This window comes from Patella vulgata, chromosome 6 (genome assembly GCF_932274485.2).
Source record: "Patella vulgata chromosome 6, xgPatVulg1.2, whole genome shotgun sequence".
Lineage (NCBI taxonomy): Eukaryota > Metazoa > Mollusca > Gastropoda > Patellidae > Patella > Patella vulgata.
In genome coordinates, this window is record NC_065884.2 from 61,933,256 (window position 1) to 61,953,451 (window position 20,196).

Below are 20,196 nucleotides of genomic sequence, written 5' to 3' on the forward strand. Positions count from 1 at the left end.
TGCTAGGGTTTGGTGAATATTTTAGATTGTGTGTAAAACATACCGAAATCATCAACCCCCTTTAATAGTTTTATCAGATGATTGTGTCATGATGGGCTCTTTCTGGTTAAGATTATTTGAATTTTCAAATAATTTTCTTTATAAGAATTAGTAAAGGTTGTCAAAAACTGCATATACAAACTAGAGTTATTTCCCTTCTGTAGAAATGCAAAGCTACCCATATTTCTGACTACCATATTTCTCAAATTTGAATCCTCCAAAAGTGGCAAATTTCTTGGACTCTGTAGCTTACCTAAACTCTAACCCAATGCTCAAAACCCATGAATTCAAGGGTGGCCAGATTATAGAATTTGGTTTAATGTCTCATCAACACAATACTTTGGTTATTTTGAGACAGGCATGATGTGTTAATTCTTATACATGGTGACCTGTGCAATCGCAGATGTTAGCGATCGCCAGGATGAGCTCTGAGATCCCAGTTTGATTGTAACAGATATTTTCTGGTTACAAAGTGGGTGTAGAAGAATCTGGGTGTCAGGGTACGTGTGCCAGATTAACCAAGGTGGGGTCCCTGGGGTCTTGAGTATGTCGTGACCAGACCTTAGGGTTGGGTACCACTTTTCCCGCTAAATAAACAATGAAAAGAAACATGGATACCAGTCAAAGTACGACGTGGCATCGCCGGATTACACTGAATCTCGAATGTCAACCACAACACGGGTCCACCATGGATTGAAAATCCGATAATGGGCCTTGAAGAGCTCGATCACTGCTAATAGAAAATGGAGTCCATGCTCACATTGCTTTTTGGGCAACTGAAATTTCTTGGGATGGGCCCCCTGATGTGCGAGTGTGTGTGTGTGTGTGGGGGGGGGGGACACTGCGCCCGTGCATAATCCAGCACTGTCGAGGCTCTTATTAATAAAAGTGTCCATTGTCCACTTCTGTGAGAAGAAGCGCGGGCAGTTGGCAATTGAAAAAAAAAGAGCTGGTGAAAAGGCTGCTACCCGAGCCACTATATTTCAGAACGCAATAAGGAAATTAACATTTTATTTATTGTACAGTTCAAGTGCTCCCTTATAGTTGTGCAACGCGCATAACTGTTTGACAACTCAGCTCTGAGTGACGAATTGTTTGCCGCGCGCAGGTAAATTTGTGAGCAGACGACAGGCAACAAAAAATGGCGACCATAACAATAGAAAACCGGTCTGACGGGTTGATTGAATAGACTACAGGTTAAATATAGAACCTATTATGCGGGCAATCCTCTTAAGCATGCGTGTTTGGTGTTATTATTAAGGTTTTCAACGTGAATATCGAAGAGACTTTCTGGATATTATTGTTGCAGTGGGAGAGTTTCGGATAAACATTGATATCGTAAGTTTTATTTATGTGCAAGAATTAGAAATATTGAATTTCGAAGATAAAAAACGGCGTTATGTTTCATGCTTGATACTATTGTTATTATTATTGTTTGGCATGTTGAAGCTTGAACGGTTCAGTTGTGAATGAATGGAAGGCCGCTGGACGACAATTGCCAGGCCACAACTGCTGATTTCTTATTTTACATCGTTTCGAGGAATAGGATTTCAGACTTTGGCTCATACGAACACGGCAAGCGAGAGTATTTAAATTGGCGATTCTCTCAACATATCAAGATACCACACCCTACTCAAAACCCGAATCCCTACCAAAATCTGTATTCAAATCAAAACATTTGGGATTAGATGCAATGAGCCACGTTTTGGCCACCTAGGTTTTGACCCTATTCAGCCCCTATTAGCACCGGTTATAGTCCCTAATGAATCTGGGAGGCCAACACCTGGGTTTACCGTTGGAATCAGCCCTACACGTGATTTTACCGTACCATGGTCCTGATTTCACGGTTTTATTATAGTCATAGGGGTCGTGGCTTTACACATGGTTAATGTACCGTAGTTATGTCCATGGTTTATTAAAGATCTTTTTCACATAAAACTTGTTATAAAATTTTAAATGGTTATATTGTAGACAATATATACCCTATGTTTAATAAAAGAGAGAGAGAGAGAGAGAGAGAGGGGGGGGGGGGTAACATCCACTAGACACACACTATGTCATTTCTTGGGCTAACATATAGTTCAATTTCATTTCAATAATTCGCTTGTGCGTATAGGGATCTTTGGCAGTGGGACAGGCAACCCTACTCCTTGTCCTTTTTCGCGTAGAACCTGGAAATGGAAACCACGCCACTTGACTCACTGGCAGACCTTATGATCTAACGGGCACGCAGACCATTTGCCCCGTCTCACACACCCTACACGCACGCCCACGCGCCACACCCTGTGGTGTAATAAAGAAAGGTGTTTTAATTTTTCGAAAACATGTTATGAAATAAACCTGTAATGGTTTTAATATTCTACTTCAAAATACACGGAAGCGGAAGACATCAAATGAAGATTATAAATTGAGTATGGCCAACCAACGTTTGAATCAGAATTTATAAACGTTTTGTTTGACCAATATTTCAATATTTACATGTTTACTTAGATGAAGTCTACCTTAACTCTTATATTATAACTACAACACATATACACCACACCTTCCTTAAGTGTGCAGAATTATTTGAATGAAAACAAAGATTCTTAAGAATAAACACATGTTAAATTTGTGAATAACAAGACAGCATATTGACGTAATGGGAGTATAATAATAATATATGAACATTTGTATAGCGTCAATTCGACACTTAAAGTATGCTTTATGCGCTATCTACACACAATTTTAAATTAAATATAGCCTTGAAATATGTATGTTTTAAAGTTACAATTTCATATTTTTAAGTTATATTTTTAAAATGTATATTAAAATAAAGCCCTAAAATAGATGGTATCTATAAACAGTCCTACCTTGTTAAAGAATAATCCTATTAATCCTATAATTCACTATTGCCATTTGAGAAATTATCAAAAATATCATTTTCAACTTCAAATTCAAACGTTTGAAGATAGCTATTCCATGGTGGGGAATAGGAAAACAAGGGAGGTATTTGTGTTATTATTTCCGGTGTGAAGATTTTTAAGTGTGAGAAAGATAACCTATGATCGTATAATAGTGAGTTGACAACCTATTGAGCAAAAGACATAGAAATAATTATGTTTTGACTTTCTTAGAAAATATGAAATTGTAACTTTAAGTCTGGATTTGAAACACTCAATAGAAGGAGCACTTCTGATGAACACTGGTTAAGATCGTTTCATTTTGATGGAGCAAGTAAACGAAAAGCTCTTGCCCCAAATGTTTTCATTTCCCACCTTGGGGTTACCAACTGTATTTGGCCACATGAGCGTAAACTCCGGGAAGGCTCGTAACTTTGAAATGACACTTTGATAGGTCAGCGATATAACATTATATAATGTTGAATGGAAATGACTGGATAAACCAAATTGAAACATCACTCGGTAATAAAGATAAATTATTTTCAATAGAGCCATGTCCGACGTGGTTTCACCTTGTCAGTGGTGCATAACGGCGGGCCATATTTATCTCGTTCGCCTTTGTTTAAAGACCACTTCGTAACCCATTTTGATTTTCTAAACCACTTCAACAAAATGTTTATCATTCCCCCCCACACACACACACACCACACACACCACACACACACACCCCACACTTTAGTTTTTCCGGTGATTCGGTGGTCAATCCCAATGATGACCGAGAAACATCCTCGGGAATTTCTAGCGTGTTTTTCCCTATCAGTGGTGCATTGCGATATGCCAAGATCCCGTTGGTGTGCACGTAAAACAACATTTCACAATCGGAATTCAATACCTAGGAAGAGATTCCAAGAATTGGTTCACATCAATTTGAATTTTATTTCTTCGTGATCACTTATTAAAAGGGGCTTTATATAAGATTTAGAAAACGAGCTGATAGATAATGAATATATTGAAAATATCATTTAAATTACTTTTTTGGGGAGCTAAGTTATCAATAATTGTGGGGTGGGGCCGAATGGTGAGCGTGTGTGCGCTGCATCATAAGGTCTGTCATTGAGTCAACTGGCGTGGTTTCGATTCCATGTACGTGACAAGGAGTACGGTCACCAGTCCTGTCCAACCTCTTCTCAAAAACCTAATTGGCTTTTTAACATGGTTCAGAACACTCGAATGGCTATTAAATTATCAATAACCCGAAAAACTAAAAAATAGAATTACTTTGGCTTTATTGCAAAAACAGACGCAAGGTATACATCACCCCATTTACACCCACACTATACTTGTCTAACATATAATCTAGTATATTGATACATGTAGTATTCATTTATCTTTTCTTTGATATTCAGGTGTTCCTAATTGCCAATCATCATGCCGCAAGTCAAGTCATTTGCGTGTGTCCGGATCATTTTTATGATTCTAAATGTATTGTTATTGGTAAGTAAACTTTGTATTTATATATCAGCCAGTTTATAACTCTACGATTAAAGATGTGATCTAACATACATTGGTATGATCCCTTTTACCAATGAAATGGATGTAATTAATTCTGAATGGATACAAATGATTTTGAAATATATCATATTCATGTATATACTTCAGCTAATTATCGAAACTCCAGCTCCAATACTGGCCTATCAAGAGTTCATTTTAAAAAATCCAAAAAGACCAAACATCTGGAATACAATGACATGTGTTTTTAGATATTATGTCGGAACGTCGCTTCATATATTTAATAAACCTGTCATTGTATTCCATATTGTCATTGATATATAAAAAAAAAGAAAAAAAAAAGCAAATATGGGTATTTATGCTTACTTGGCCACAAACTATCAAACTATAGGGTCGATCTGTCGCAAAATCATTTTTTTCCTGCTTGGGTTTTTTGCAAACCTAACCAAGACTGATTGATAGTTCCTGGCGAATGAAGGTGGGGGTGGGGGGGGGTATGGTCGGCGATTTGGCCTTAAAAATAAATAGGGTCGGTTGGGTAACCGTTTTATTTTTAATGGAGTAATCGCTATATGTTAGAGAGATGAGTTTAAGGCCCACTCGACACAAACTAGGTCATTTTGGGACAACCATATGGTTCAATTTTATTTCAATAATTCCCCTGCGCGTAGAGGTCTTTAGCAGTGGGTGGGGGGGGGAGAAAACCCAAGATTAGTTAGAGATGCTCAAAGTTTAAAGCGACATTATAACTCTCGTCAAGAAAATAAAAAAATAAATATAATCAATATTATACTCAAATAACCCCAAATTAATCTAGCCTACCTGTTTATAAATTTGATTTTGTTTTGTATCTACAGTTAATGGGAATAGCTATGATAGCGGTTGGATGTTATGTACAACTAAGTAAAGGAAACGTCCTCATTTTATTACCAGACTATGAGTTTGTCAACGTGGTAGCTGTGATGGTGGCATCAGGGATTATCGTTCTTGTAGTGTCTATCATTGGATTCTGTGGAGCCTGTATGCTGAGTCAATGTATGCTGATTATTGTAAGTTTAATTTTATTCCAGATATATCGTTTTTACCGAGTGTTGCTAAGTCTCTAACTCGATATCATCCAAAATCTTCGACATTGAAAAAACGAATTATTTGTCAATTTAAATCAACATTGATGTTGTGATCTTACGGGGAAAAGATGGACTTCTGATATCCAATAATTAAGACAACATAAACATTTTACCGTTGGTACGATTCGTGTACCATGGTGCATTTCAGCACCATTTTTAACAAGGGACTGTAGAAAGAGGCTAAATATATTCCACAAGTCATGTCAAACAGTGACGCCATATTCTTATCTGGAGAGCATGCGCAATAAATAATATCGGTATAGAGTGGAATAACCAGATGCTAGAGATTGACATTCGACTGAGACTTCTGGGGTATTTCGCCGAACATAACTGATTAGAAATTGCAGTAAAAACAAAAACGATTGAATGTAAATCAGTTTATATACATTCACATTACATTATTATATGCGGTGCAACCCATTTCTGTCAATTTCTAGTGATTTAGCTCCTTTTAGCCTAACTATCAACCCGCAGTACGTGCTACTCGTGCGTGCTAATACGGACACTCTACGGGGGAGTTTATAGTAAGCCCGTGCGTGAGACTTTCGCGTCACTTAGTGTGTGTTCGGTATCGTAGTAGTCTCTATACTGGCCGTAGAGGCTTTCGGTCCTACACATACAAAATTTTTACCAGGTTTCTTGCGGCTGGTCTGCGAACTACCAAACCCTAGGCTTTACTTGTCATCAGTATTTTAGACATGTGCCGCTTGTGTTTGTCACAAATATTTGACCCCGTTATCCAATAGACGTACTATTCATACTTAATACTGGTTTGGGCTTTGTCTTTATTTTTCGTGTTTTCTCGTTGTTCTACTTGTGTTTTGTTCTTTATCATTATGCTATATCTTATGTTTATGTTTTGCTTTATCTTTATTTACGTTTTGTTCTGATTGTGTTGTTCTATATCTCTGTTGAATCCTACTGTTTGGTATGTAGCTGGGCCGCATTTAAATATACATTATGCAAGAGCTAAATCTGCCTATTGCAGGTCTTTCTGTAGGCCTGCTGTATCATAAAGCCTGTCATTGAGTCAACTGGCGTGGTTTCGAATCCCCGGTTGTACGTGACAAGGAGTAGGGTCGCCTGTCCAACCTCGTGGGTTTTCTCTGGGTCCTCCGGTTTCCTCCCACTGCTAAAGACCCCTACGCGCAAGCGAATTATTGAAATAAAATTAAACCATATGTTAGTCCCGAAATGACCTAGTTTGTGTCGAGTGGACGTTAAACCTCATTTCTCTGTCTCTCTCTTTAGGCCTGAAATTTTATCTTAATTATTAATTAGACATTAAAGATACATTATGGAAGATTCGATAACGAGTTGGCAGTTCTCACTATAATAGCTAAAAACTAGATAATATAAAGGCAATTTGCTGAAAATTTCATTCAAATTCCTCCACTACGAACCGAGAACTAAGCGTTTGAAATTTCCGCCTAGCCTCGATCATCATTACTAAAATCAGCACGATAAACAGCAAAGTCTCGATTATCCACTTAATCGTTAAATCGTGAAGGAAAGTTATACAGTAAATCGGCTCACAATTCACTTAAGATCGCAGGCTAGCGATGCCATCTAGATTTTATTATGGTCTGGATAGGTTAATTAATGTCTAATTAATAATTTAGATAACATTTCAGGCCTAAAGAAAGACTTGCAATAGACAGATTTAGCTCTTGCATAATGTATGTTTAAGTAACTTATCCTGACCATAATCAACTCTCGATGGCATCTGATACTCGAGATTTTAACTAGATTAGAACGGTTCGCCATTTAAAAATTTAATTTAAAAATGGGAAAGCGAGGCTAAGTATCGAATATAGCAGTGCACACATCTTGTCAAAACTACAAACAGTGATAACTTGACCCAGAATGAAATAACTCGAATGAAATTTTCAATATTTTCATTTTACATTATCTATAATAGCAAGAATGGTCAGCTCTTTGTCAAAATCTTACATAATGTATCTTTATCATGCGTTCTAATATTTTCTTTTCTCTGTCTTTCTTTTTACCATTATATTACATAATATATTCTTTCTTATATTTTCTTTTGAGTATTTTACAATACATAATATATTCTCATTTTATATTTTAGCATTTTCCTATTATGAAACATAATATATTCTCATTTTATATTTTAGTATATTACTATTATGATATATAATATATTCTCATTTCATATTTTTAGTATTTTACTATGATACTGGTTGTGTTTGCCCTTCAAATATCAGTTGGAATAATAGCTTATATCTACAGAGACGAGGTATGTCAAACATATTTTTATACGTTCATATTTTAGTGAAGGCGTAATATGCCGCACCCCTGTCCGCCAATCCGTCGGTCCACTCTTCCGTTCTTCAACCCCTCGTTCCTGCAAGCGATACGCACTTCTACCGATTGTTTATATATTTGTTTCGAAAGCTTGTAATCATAAGAGAACGAACCCTATCGATATTCAACGTCATAGAAGTTTGTAACGGATTTTGCAATTTTTTTGTGAGGCATTATGTTATTGAGAAGACGAACCTTGTGAACGCGATAGACGTTACAGTTTCAAGATAATGAACACCATAGAGATGGGATTCTTGAAAGCTGCAGCCATTGACTATCATTTTGTCGAGACATAGCTATTTTGTGGGCGTATTGCTACGCTTTGTAAGACTATCTTTACTTTTAAATGCTTTTATGAATATTCATCAGCGCTGGTGTCTTCAGAATTACCGACTCTTAACACCAGACAACATAGCGAACAATATTCAGTTGATTGGATGTTTTAGCATCTAGTCTCGGTCAAGAGAGAGAGAGAGAGAGAGAGAGAGAGAGAGAGAGATCGAGTTTAACGTCAACTCGACCCAAACTAGGTCATTCTGGGACTAACATATGGTTCAATTTAATTCGCTTGCGCGTAGGGATGTTTAGCGGTGGGAGGAAACCGGAGGACCCGGAGAAAACCCACGAGGTTGGACAGGCGACCCCTACTCCTTGTCACGTACAACCGGGGAATCATCGAAACCACGCCAGTTGACTGAATGACAGACCTTATGATAAAACGCACACGCGCTAACCATTCGACCATCCAACCCCCTCGGTCGATAGTAATTAGACGGAAAAATTCTGATGTTATCCTTGTAAAAGAAGGACAAGGGCGATTAACCGACAAGTCTAATTTTGTGAAGTTACGTGAACAATATATTGTAAGAATTCTAAAATTTTGCCAGAGCAGCAGCATTTCCCCTACTGTTGCTACAGGGCCCATTACCCGAATGATTGGACACTCTTGTCTAAAAGCATGACATGGCAACGCCCCTTGTTATCATATAAAGATACTGTTCCAACAGGGCCCATTACCTGAATGACTGGGCACCCTTGTCTAAAAGCATGACACGACAACACCCCCTGTTATCGTATAATATATACTGTTTCTATAGGACCCATTACCCGAATGACTGGAAACTCTAATCTAAAAGCATGATACGACCACGGCCCTTGTTACCGTATAATACTGTTTCTACAGGGCCATTACTAGAATGTCTGGACACTCTTATCTAGCCGCATGACCCAACAACACTTCTTATATTATCTCCCGATGACGTCTACTTCCATATAATAATATGTGTATCTTTTATGATATTCCAGGTCAATCGAAGCCTCGAGGAACAGTTGTTGGCTGGATTAGAGAACCGTAAAGTACAACAATCATGGGATGCTATTCAAAGAGGTGTAAGTTGATATTACAGCTATTTCCTTTAATTGTAAAAATTATTCACCGAAGTTAAAGAGGAATTATTATAATTTTGATGTTAGAGAAATGAAACGAGGTTTAACGCCCTACAGGTATAAGAAAGACCGAGATCACGCGTACACGTAGGTGTGCACGTAAAAGATACCTTGGCAGTCGATATAAGAGTAGGCCACAGTGAAGCTGCCCGGGCAAAATTACTCTCATTGCACACTGTATGGCACATGTCCGTCTTTATTAGTCCAGTCGGCGCAGAACAACAGGACGTTAAACTCCCATCTCATTTCGTTTCATTTTTTCAAATTAACGGGATTGTATACCATCTATTGTTGTGTTATTACAGTTCCAATGTTGCGGTGTTCGCGGACCGGAAGATTGGAGTAATCGCGGAGCGTATTCTAACAATGATGTACCCGATTCCTGCTGTCAGTATTCAGGCTGTGGAACTGGTGGAGTAAACGCCTATAAAGCTGTAAGTCATCATATTATTACCATGACTTTATTTATTTACCTCAAATTTATTTCTTTTTTTCACTGAACATATAAATGTGACAATAAACTAAAGTTGAATAATGGTGAAGAGAGGTTACAATCCACGGTAAATGAGCAACCCGCATTTTGCCAACCACTGTCTTAGGAGGGATTAAAGACAAAACGGCAATAAACCAAAAAGACCCAAACGCGACAATAAACTCAAACTGAATAATGACAATCTGATTAAAATACAGATCTATTTCGTTTCGTTTTTTTGTTATACTTTCGATGGCCTACACTACATGAAGATCTGACAAGATGTACTCGAAGGTCGTGCCAGGGGTTGTACCAGCGGCTTTTGACCCTATGACGTCAAACATTGATTAATCAATCAGCGTTGGCGTTTCGAGTGGTTTACCTACAGTTCCGTGGATGACACGCCAAGAAGTCGCCGTAACATTGGCTTCATTGGCTTATCCCTCTCTTCAGACAAAACGCCAGTAATATAACAACTCTTCCAGATCCTAGTGTAGTAAAGACAAACGAAATTTTTAACTACATGTATAAAAAACGAAACGAATAGGATCTGTGTTTAAATCAGATTGTAATAATGGTGAAGACAAGAGGGATTAATAATATTCATATCTAATCTACTGTGGTCTCACTGATACATGTATCAGTAATTATATCTGTAGTCTGGACTGAAATCTAGTCCGCTGTGGTCTCTCTAATATATCAGTAAATAATTACCGTCTCAGTCTCAAAATGACCACAGTGAGATTAGATAATATTATAAATCTGTTAGTACCTGCAGACTGGTAGAGTTGATTGATATCCCCTACGAAAGGTAATAATACCTGTAGACCAGTAAAGCTGACTGCATGATGTCAATAATACCTTTGGGATTAAATACGAAAGGGCAATAAACTCTAAAAACCCAAATATTTGGTGAAAACGGCCATACTTTTTGTTCAGAACGGCCAAACATAAGGGAAACAATAGGAAGCTTGAAAGAAACAGACGAGTGATGCACTGGAATCAAATACTTACAGTATCGCCCATGGCCTAGTTTCATAAAGTACCCGTTAAGCTTAAGTATACGCAAATGGAATATTTGACTATAAATTAAAGTCACCAATTTGATCAATCAGTGAGTATTCGCTTGGCCGCTGCTACCACTGAGATGGATGACGTGAGTTCATTAGCTCCCAGTACTAACTCTTATTCTTCTGTAAATTAAATTCTAAATCTGTTGATCAAAAGTATTTTTTTTTTCATTTTCTTATTTACACTTTTTTTTTTCATTTATTTTATTGTAATTGAAGGCGTATCAAAAGGTTTGTATATGAATGTCACCATCTTGTATTATTATAAATATGTGTTTGTATAATGTCTGTTATGTTATCGCTCACTACCTCTATAGTAGATGACTTGAGGATAACTTGTGATTTCCGTTTTTTGCGTCACTTCCTGATACTTCAAATCTTTGTCACGGATCTGTGTTAAAATTATATTTGGAATGTGTTTCACCAGGTCTATCACATATGTAATATTGACTGACACCAACATTGTCTTTTAAGTAGTGTCAATTACTGGGTAAAATATTGGTCTCGGTCACCCAGACTTATAATAAAAGTTATGCAGGATTGATAATTATGTCGAGCTCGGACCATGGATAATATACAACAACATTTGACCTAACATTCACAGAGGTAACTGTAGAAAATATTGAATTCTGCAGCTAATGAACATTTTTGCCTGTGCTAGAGTTCAAAATATGTTACTGAATACTGGAGTCACGGTGGCTAAGTGAGTAAGACACTGGCTCGCTAGCCTGGGGGCCACGGGTCCGCTCCCGGTGTTGGCCGAGAAAGTTCATCGGGATTTTCCGGCGTGATTTGCCCTTGTCAGTGGTGCATGACAGAGGGCCTTGGCAAGGACAGCTGTCTAGTCGTTCCGACGAAAAGCCAAGGTACCTTGTACACATTGGCGTGCACATAGATCCCTTGGCAGTTGGAATTTATAATAAGATCCTCTGTCCTGGAAAAAATTTCCTCATAGCAAACTGTATGGCGTTAGTCCGTCTTCAATAGCCTATCCAACACAGTATGTCGTTAAACCCCACTGAATTTCATTTCATTTCGTTACTAAAGACTAGAAAATATTAAAGTCGGCAGATAGAAGGAACATCTTTGTGTATATTGAATCTAAAACTTGTTTGCCCATTCAAATTGTGTTGTGAATCGTGTCATGCACAAGGCAGAATGAACATAATCATTTCATCGGGTAATCCCATACTACTTGCCATTGGGCTCTGATTCTTTCGGCTTTCGTAATCACTCTTAATTGTGTATTCTGTGTTGCCATGGTTTGTGGTGTGTGTGTGCAGTATTGCGCAGTGTTGTGCGCTTCGTCGTATCTTTAAAAGTCATGTCTTAAACTATTTGTAACATTTTCATTTGCACGATAATTACACAATGTTATGGACAGATAAACAGAACAGCTAAAGAAATGACAAACAACTTGAATGTATTCTTCGCACTTGGACGGTCGCCATATTTGAAATAAGTATTATGATTATTTCTTAATGCGGTTCTAATCAGTTTTACATCTTTCACAAATACTAAACAAACTTTAAATTTTATTAAATGGAAGCAAAATAAATACTTTTCAACATTCTCGAAGTATACTTAGTGTTTCGACTAATATCGTAAATTAGGAAATTTGTTGGACAACTTACGTGACAAGGAGTAGGGTCGCCTGTCCAACCTCGTGGGTTTCCTCCCACTGCTAAAGACCCCTACGCGCAAGCGAATTATTGAAATAAAATAAAACCATATGTTAGTCCCGAAATGACCTAGTTTGTGTTGAGTGGACGTTAAACCCCATCTCTCTCTCTCTCTCTCTCTCTCTCTCTCTCTCTCTCTCTCTCTCTCTTGTTGGACAACCAGCAATCTGATTTAAATACAGATCCTATTTCGTTTCGTTTTTTATAGTTCAAAATTTCGTTTTACTGTTGGCCATCGAAAGTATAAAAAAACAAAAACGAAACGAAATATAAATCTGTATTTTAATCAGATTGTACAACCAGCTTCGAGTCTGGTCTAAAGCGGAGCTAATTGTAGACAGACAGCGTAACTCTCGTATAAACTTCAACCTGTCTAACAATAGGAAACCATTAAGAGGGTCATTTTATGAAACCATACCGCTCCTTCGCAGAATACACATTCATTGTTTTCTAAAGAATATATGCATACATGTTAACGTTTCTTTAGCTGTTCTACGTACTATAAAAGAATTAATCTTTTAACAAAGTAGTTAAATGGGTTAGTGGTCACTGGATTAAAGACTTATACAAGTATATAAACAGTCGAACCTCAGGGAATAACATATTGAATGTTATGTTCGCTTAGTAATGCCAATTAACAGCTTCTATTTACATTTATCAAAGAGTATATGTCTTTGTATGTGAATTATATATATGTAAAACAGTATAATTAGTCAATGTTTACTATATATGTTATTTCAAGATTTTAACTTTTGTTATGGACTGGCTGTATCGTGTCAACGTCGCTTAAGTCTAGTATGTCGACTTTTTATATATCGAAATCTTTTGCATTGACGTCTAGTATATCGAAGTCTAATTTGTCGAAGTCGTGTATATGGAAGTCTTTTTACGTCGAAGTCTTTTACATCGAAGTCTAGTATATCGAAGTCTAGTGCGTCGAAATCTTGTATATCGAAGTCTGGTGTATCTAAGACAAAATATAAGTCTAGTATATCTAAGACGAAAGTGGAAAATAAAATAGAAAACTTATGAAATCCAGCGCTTACATGTATGTGTGCAGCATGTAAATGTCACTCACTTAAACTGTACAGTGTGTATTTGTTATTTATGTAAACGTCACATTATATCGTCACTTGTATAATTTTATTCTCTTATAAAGTAATAATCAATATGCATTACTTAAAGATACATAATACTTGAACTCAATTATACAGGGTTTTCCCCTTTATAAATATGATAATATGGCGGTATAATACAACCTTTGGGTATATTTTACGGGATTTCCCCTATACAGCATAAAATATGCCAATATCAACAATACTGTCAAAGTACTTCGTTTCGTATATTTTCATTTCATTTTAAGCTTTCAAATACACATTAACCTTAACATACCCGATTTAAATCATACAAATGTTCTAGTTCACTAGAAATTTTGTAATAGCGGATTGAACAAGTATTATCGGAAGTATTATGTTCCTTTAAATGTATATCAGATAAATTATATGTCATATAGTATATTCATCCTCTATTTACTACTCACTGTCATATAATAACCAATTTTAACATTTTTAAGAGATTGTTTTCTTTTTGGGTATTTCTATTTTCATATATTTTTATAATTCAGCTCGATTTAGGAAGTAGATTAGTTTTAATGAAGAAAATAAATGGAAAAAGAAAGATTTATTAGATCATGAATTCTATAGATTTTATAATCATTCCTCCTCTTTCTCCATAGACTTACTTATATTCTCTATAAGATATGCATTATATTCTTGAAAGTTTTAGAGAATTATTATAGCTTTTAGAATAATTCTAGTACTTCTATTTTTGTTCATAGAATTAAACGAGGATTATATACTTAATGTATCTGTTGTTTAAGATTGTCACTGTCTTTATTTATAGGGATGTTTAAATACAGCTAAAATGTTTATTAGTGATAATTTCCTGGCATTAGGCGCCACTGGCATCGCTTTAGGACTTTTACAGGTATGGTCATTCTTTTACTATCTTTATATGTTTCGGGTATTTTTGCGTATGTTTTGAGAGTTCAATTTGGGGCGGCTGTGGATCAGCGATTAATACGCTGGCTCAATAACCAGAGGGTCATGGGTTCGACCCCGGTCTTGGCCGAGAAAGTTCCTCGAGATTATCTTGCGGGGTGGTACACCCTTTTCAGTGGTGCAGCTCGAGGTGGCTTTTCAAGAGGCGTTGTCTAGTTGTTGGGACGAGATGAAAGAGAGAGAGAGAGAGAGAGAGAGAGAGAGAGAAAAATGGGGTTTAACGTCCACTCGACACAAACTAGGTCATTTCCGGACTAACATGGTTCAATTTTATTTCTTTAATTCGCTTGCGCGTAGGGGTCTTTAGCTGTGAGAGGAAACCGGAGGACCCGGAGAAAACCCACGAGGTTGAACAGGCGACCCTACTCCTTGTCACGTACTTGGATGAGATGGAACACAGAGATCCTATGTACACGTAAAAGAACCCTTGACAAATGGAATTCGAAATAAGAATAGGCCGGAGCATTATTGTCCGTGCAAAATTGTTTGTATGTCGTATGCCCCTCATATAACTCTGGATGGCGTATATCTCGGTCCAAAGTGAAGCAATTTGACTGAAATTTTCAACATACTCTGTTTCCATTATCTATTTTTAAGCTATTTTAGCGAGAACTGTTAGCTCTTTATCTAATCTTACCTTACGCCCCTTTAAACAAGACCACTATTTTACATTTTATTGTGCCGTTAATAATTGTATTGGTTTCAAATTTATTTTCAGTTATTTTTAATGGCTATAGCACTAGCAATGATTTGCTGTCTTAGAAAAGGAAGACATATAGAAAGTACCTTGGCATAAACATAACATATTTCATAATATAGCATTGTCCAATAATAAACCCGGAAACAGATCACATAGAGATACTTTAGTTGAATACAAAGAAGCAGATAATTTGGGCAGCAAGAAACCTTGATTACGCATCTATCGTAGCAATGATCTCCGTGTTAAAATTATATTTGGGACGTGTTTAACGAGTTCTATCACATGTGATAATGAATGACACCAATATTGCCCTTTAAGATAAATCTTCCTAGTTTAAATGGGTGTAAATATGTTTCCCAAAGAGTTTCGAAGAAATTTCCTAAATATTTGGGCTACAATATCCATAAACACGTTCGTGTTTCGTATTAATCGAGGGTTTATTGTCCATTTATCCATGCTTCAATTATCCATTAGCACACCTTGACGCAACCGCGTCTCGTGTTCTAATAATTCAAGCATGGTTAAATGGAAAATAAACCCCCTCTAAATACAAAAAACGTACGTGTTTATCTCCAAATTAACATGACAAACCCATAATCAACTCTTTAGATCATCGGATTAGAACATCTGTGCCATTTAATAATTTAACGCTAAAATGAATAATCGAGATTTTGTTTATTATCGTAGCAATGATACATGACAATAGAGACTATCTATAACTTCGCCTAGGATTGGCAAGTTCCTGTCCAAATCTTGTAAATAATGCATTTGTAAATGTATATAGCGGAACTATGATCATCTAATTCCTGGAAGTCTGTTATATTTAACTCTTAAAAACATTTTCTACTCTTTGTTTAATTCTAATCGCCCTAGGCCCTTATTCACGAAAACTTAAACTAAGATACAATCGAAATTTTAAGAAATACTGCAATTCGATTAGCTGACCAATATGCAAATTGGATATATGCAAATTGATTTTACTGGTCAGCCAATCGAATTGCAGTATTTCTTAAAATTTCGATTGTATCTTAGTTTAAGTTTTCGTGAATAAGGGCCCTGCACTGGGTAATATAAAGTAACATTTTAATAATTTCCCTAGATCAGGGAAGGTTGTTTTAACCATCTGTATATTATATTGTATGAAATGTAAGATTAAACAAAGTAAATATTATTGTTATATATCTTGTAAAAACAATAAAAGCAGTTATTTTGTAATCTTGCTTTCTTTCTTACGCACCTGACAAGGACAGCTGTCTAGTCATTCGGATGGGACGCAAAGCCGAGGTCCTGTGTACACATTGGAATGTACGTTAAAGATCCCATGGCAGTTGGAATTCGATATAAATGAAATGAAATGAAACGGGGTTTAACGTCCTACTGTTCTGCTCCTAAACTGGACTAATGAAGACGGGCATCCGCCATACAGTGTGCTATGAGGGAAATTTTGCCCAGGCAGTGGCACTACGGCCTACTCTTATTTCGAACTCCAACTGCCAAGGGATCTTTTACGTTCATTCTAATGTATACACGGGACCTCGGTTTTTCGTCTCATTCGAAGGGCTAGACAGCTGTCCTCCCTCTGTTCTGCACCACTGACAAGGAGAAACCACGTCGGGAAATCTGGATGAACTTTCTCGACCAATGCAGGGATCGAACACCCGACCTCCAGACTAGCGAGCCAGCGTCTTAACCACCTAGCCACCGTGGCTCTCGTTTACATTGTGCGGTGTGACCTAACCTTATTTACATCTCAAATGACTTTGACGAAACCTTAAGTGACGCGTAAGTCTCACGCACGGGTTAACTAACATTTTCCCCGTAGACTGCCAGTAGTGGCACGTACGACGGGTTATAATCTAGGCTTAAGGGACATAATTCTGATCGCCATTTCTGTTGCCGACAACGACATCTTTATACGCTACCAAAAATACATTAAAATCCAGCAACGGAATGTTTTATACAAATTACAGACTGACAGCGAATCATACAACGGATCACAATATATAGACCATTTCTTATTAGCCCAAGCATGTCAACACGCTTCCTACCTTAAAGTCACCAAAGATTTTATTCACATAATCAGTTTGGCGACCCAAAGTAAATCGTTTTAATATCTATTGACGTACAGGGAGCATGTACACAAACATCGATAATAACGCAGAACTGATGCAGTTAGAAAAGCATTTCTTATGAAGCATCCAGACCGGACGGAGAAATCCTCAGATTACTCGACATCTGCCTGAAGAGAAATGACTTCGCTTTCAACGACTAATATTCCTCCAGCCTTCCGGAACTGCGATGGGAAAACGATTTGCCCCGAGTTATGCAAATCTCTTCATGGCGGATTGAGAAAGGAAAGTTCTGCCACTCATTAAAACAAGATTTCTATGGACGCTTTTTAGATGACGTTTTCATAGTCTGGACGTACACCTATGACGAATTGTGGCCGTTTTTCAGCATTCTGAACAATCAAATTAACCGGAAATATAAGTCATAACAGCACACGACGTAGATTCCCTTGACACCACCGTTTATATAAATAGCAACACCAAAAACACAGGCCAATTGGAAACTAAAGTATTTTCAAAGAAACTGATACACATCAATTATTGTTCAAAAGCTCCTTTCATCCAAAACCAAAATATACGTTCTCTGGCATCATAAAATCTTAGCAAACTAAGAGAAAGGGGATACCCCAAACGCTATCTCTGACGTATAAAAAAACAATATTCTAGCTGGACTTGCCAACAAAGAAACAAACACTATGTATTTAGCAGTTAAAACCAAAACTTGTGGCCACCCAAGATGTTAAACATAAAAAATCATTGACATATCCGACCAGTTCCATAACAAAACATCTGGCACACAATTTCCAATATTAGACCAACTTTTATGCAGCAGTTCAAATATCATTTATCTAATTTCATGTAGACATTGTGACAAACAATACGTAGGGGATACCCAAAATTCACCTAGGGAAAGATTTAACGGTCACCGGTCAGACATAGTCACCAAAAGTCATAACAGCATAGCTTTCCTTGACACTACCGTTTGTAAAAGTAGCAACACCAAAAACACTGGCCAATTGGAAACTAACGTATTTTGTCAACAATCACCTGCCCTAAAAATAATTACATCTCAGCGACCTTGACAAAATCTTGAGTTGGCCTTAATAAATAGATCTAGCCCAAAAGACACAACTAGTATACTTGGTTGATGTATGTACACATCCCGGGTTGAAACAAAAATGGGTTAAAATGGGCCTTTTTCAATATCCCCCGCCCCCTTAACTTCATTCGGTGTAGGATTCTTCTTTTGCTTGCGCTTAGGGATTTTTTTTAGCTGTGGAAGGAAACAGGAGGCCCCGATAAAACCGACGAGGGTGTGTAAGCGTAGACGTTAAATAAATCGTGATATATTGCTGATGTAACCATAAGTGGGAATAACGACGTATATATCCACTGTAAATATTTAAAGTAGCTATGTCTCTAACTCAGTATCACCCAAAGTCTTTGACATCCAAAACACGAATTATTTGTCAATTTAAATCAACATTCGTGTTGTTATCATATCTTGAAAAGATGGGCTTCTGATATCCAATATTTAAGAGAAAATAAACATTTTACCATTGGTACACGAATCGTGAACCACAATGCGTTTCAGCGCCATTTGTAATAGGGGACTCGAAGAACGAGGCTAGACATATTCCACTAGTCATGTTAAACGGCGAAGCCATATTCTTATCTGGAGAGCATGCGCAATAAAAATACTATCGGCGTAGACTGGAATAACCAGACGCTAGAGATAGTCATTCGGTTGACACTTCTGGTTTATTTCGCCGAACATAACGGATTTGAAATTAGAGTAAAAACGGAAACGATTGAATATAAAACAGTTTATATACATTCATATTACATTATTATATGCGTTGCGACCCATATTTGTGTCAATTTCTAGGTCCCAAATATTAGCGATTTACCTCCTTTAACGTCCTTGAATATATAACATCCGGCTGAATAACATGTCGTTTTATCATGGTCTGCACAATAGCAAAAAACGGAAACATACATGTATAGATACATGTATATATTTAGTCATGTTTACAATATTTTATCTATCTTGGACGGATAAGGCGTTGTACATGGTTGGATCTTTCCTCCTATCCTGTTCACTGATTATCTAAATTAATTGTTAACAAAAGGAATTCGAATGAATTGAAACGGGGTTAACGCCTACTTTCCTTTTTTTTTTTTTTAAATTATTATAATTTTGAAGTTAAAGAGGGAATATTATAATTTTGAAGTTACATAAATGAAAAGAAAGGGGGTTTAACGCCCTACTTTTCTGCACCAGCCACAATTAGGGTGCCCCAACATAAATAAATATCTCCAAATATCTCGACAATTACACTACAAAATCTCTCTCTCTATATATATATATATCAAGCTTAAATAAGTTCCGCACACGTATAGTCAGTCACTAAACGACCATGTTGTACTTAATAAGCTATGACCATTTAACCATCAATAAATCATGGTTACGAGTGTCGGCCATAACAACCGGGCACTTTTGAGTAAAACATAGGTTACGTGCCCTTGTTTTGAAATTAGTCTCGCTTAACCAGTCTACCGAACATTCTCCGTCTGATTGACATTCCGGCATAATCAAGATACATAACGGAAAGCTGGAACAAGAAATTGAATTTAGAAACACGCACTTTTGGCAATTCAACAATTGTTTTAAGAACCTTGTGAAAGTAAAATGAAACTACTGCAAGTATCATGTTCTTGTCTAACCCGAATGTTTCGGAGATATTATTTGTACTAAACCAAAAGATGCCGCGCCTAACGGTATAGTTAATGATAAAGCAATTTTAAAAATAAA

At 36.9% G+C, this 20,196-nt stretch overlaps 1 long non-coding RNA gene across 1 annotated transcript; it reads left to right on the forward strand.

Annotated features, from left to right (window-relative positions):
* The first annotated feature begins 1,240 nt into the window (after positions 1–1,240).
* Positions 1,241–16,527, forward strand: LOC126825650 (uncharacterized). The gene is made up of 8 exons (XR_007682082.2): positions 1,241–1,377; positions 4,325–4,412; positions 5,285–5,476; positions 7,740–7,814; positions 9,188–9,271; positions 9,634–9,762; positions 14,455–14,538; positions 15,331–16,527. It is a non-coding gene; the product is annotated as an uncharacterized LOC126825650 (long non-coding RNA).
* The last annotated feature ends 3,669 nt before the right edge of the window (positions 16,528–20,196 follow it).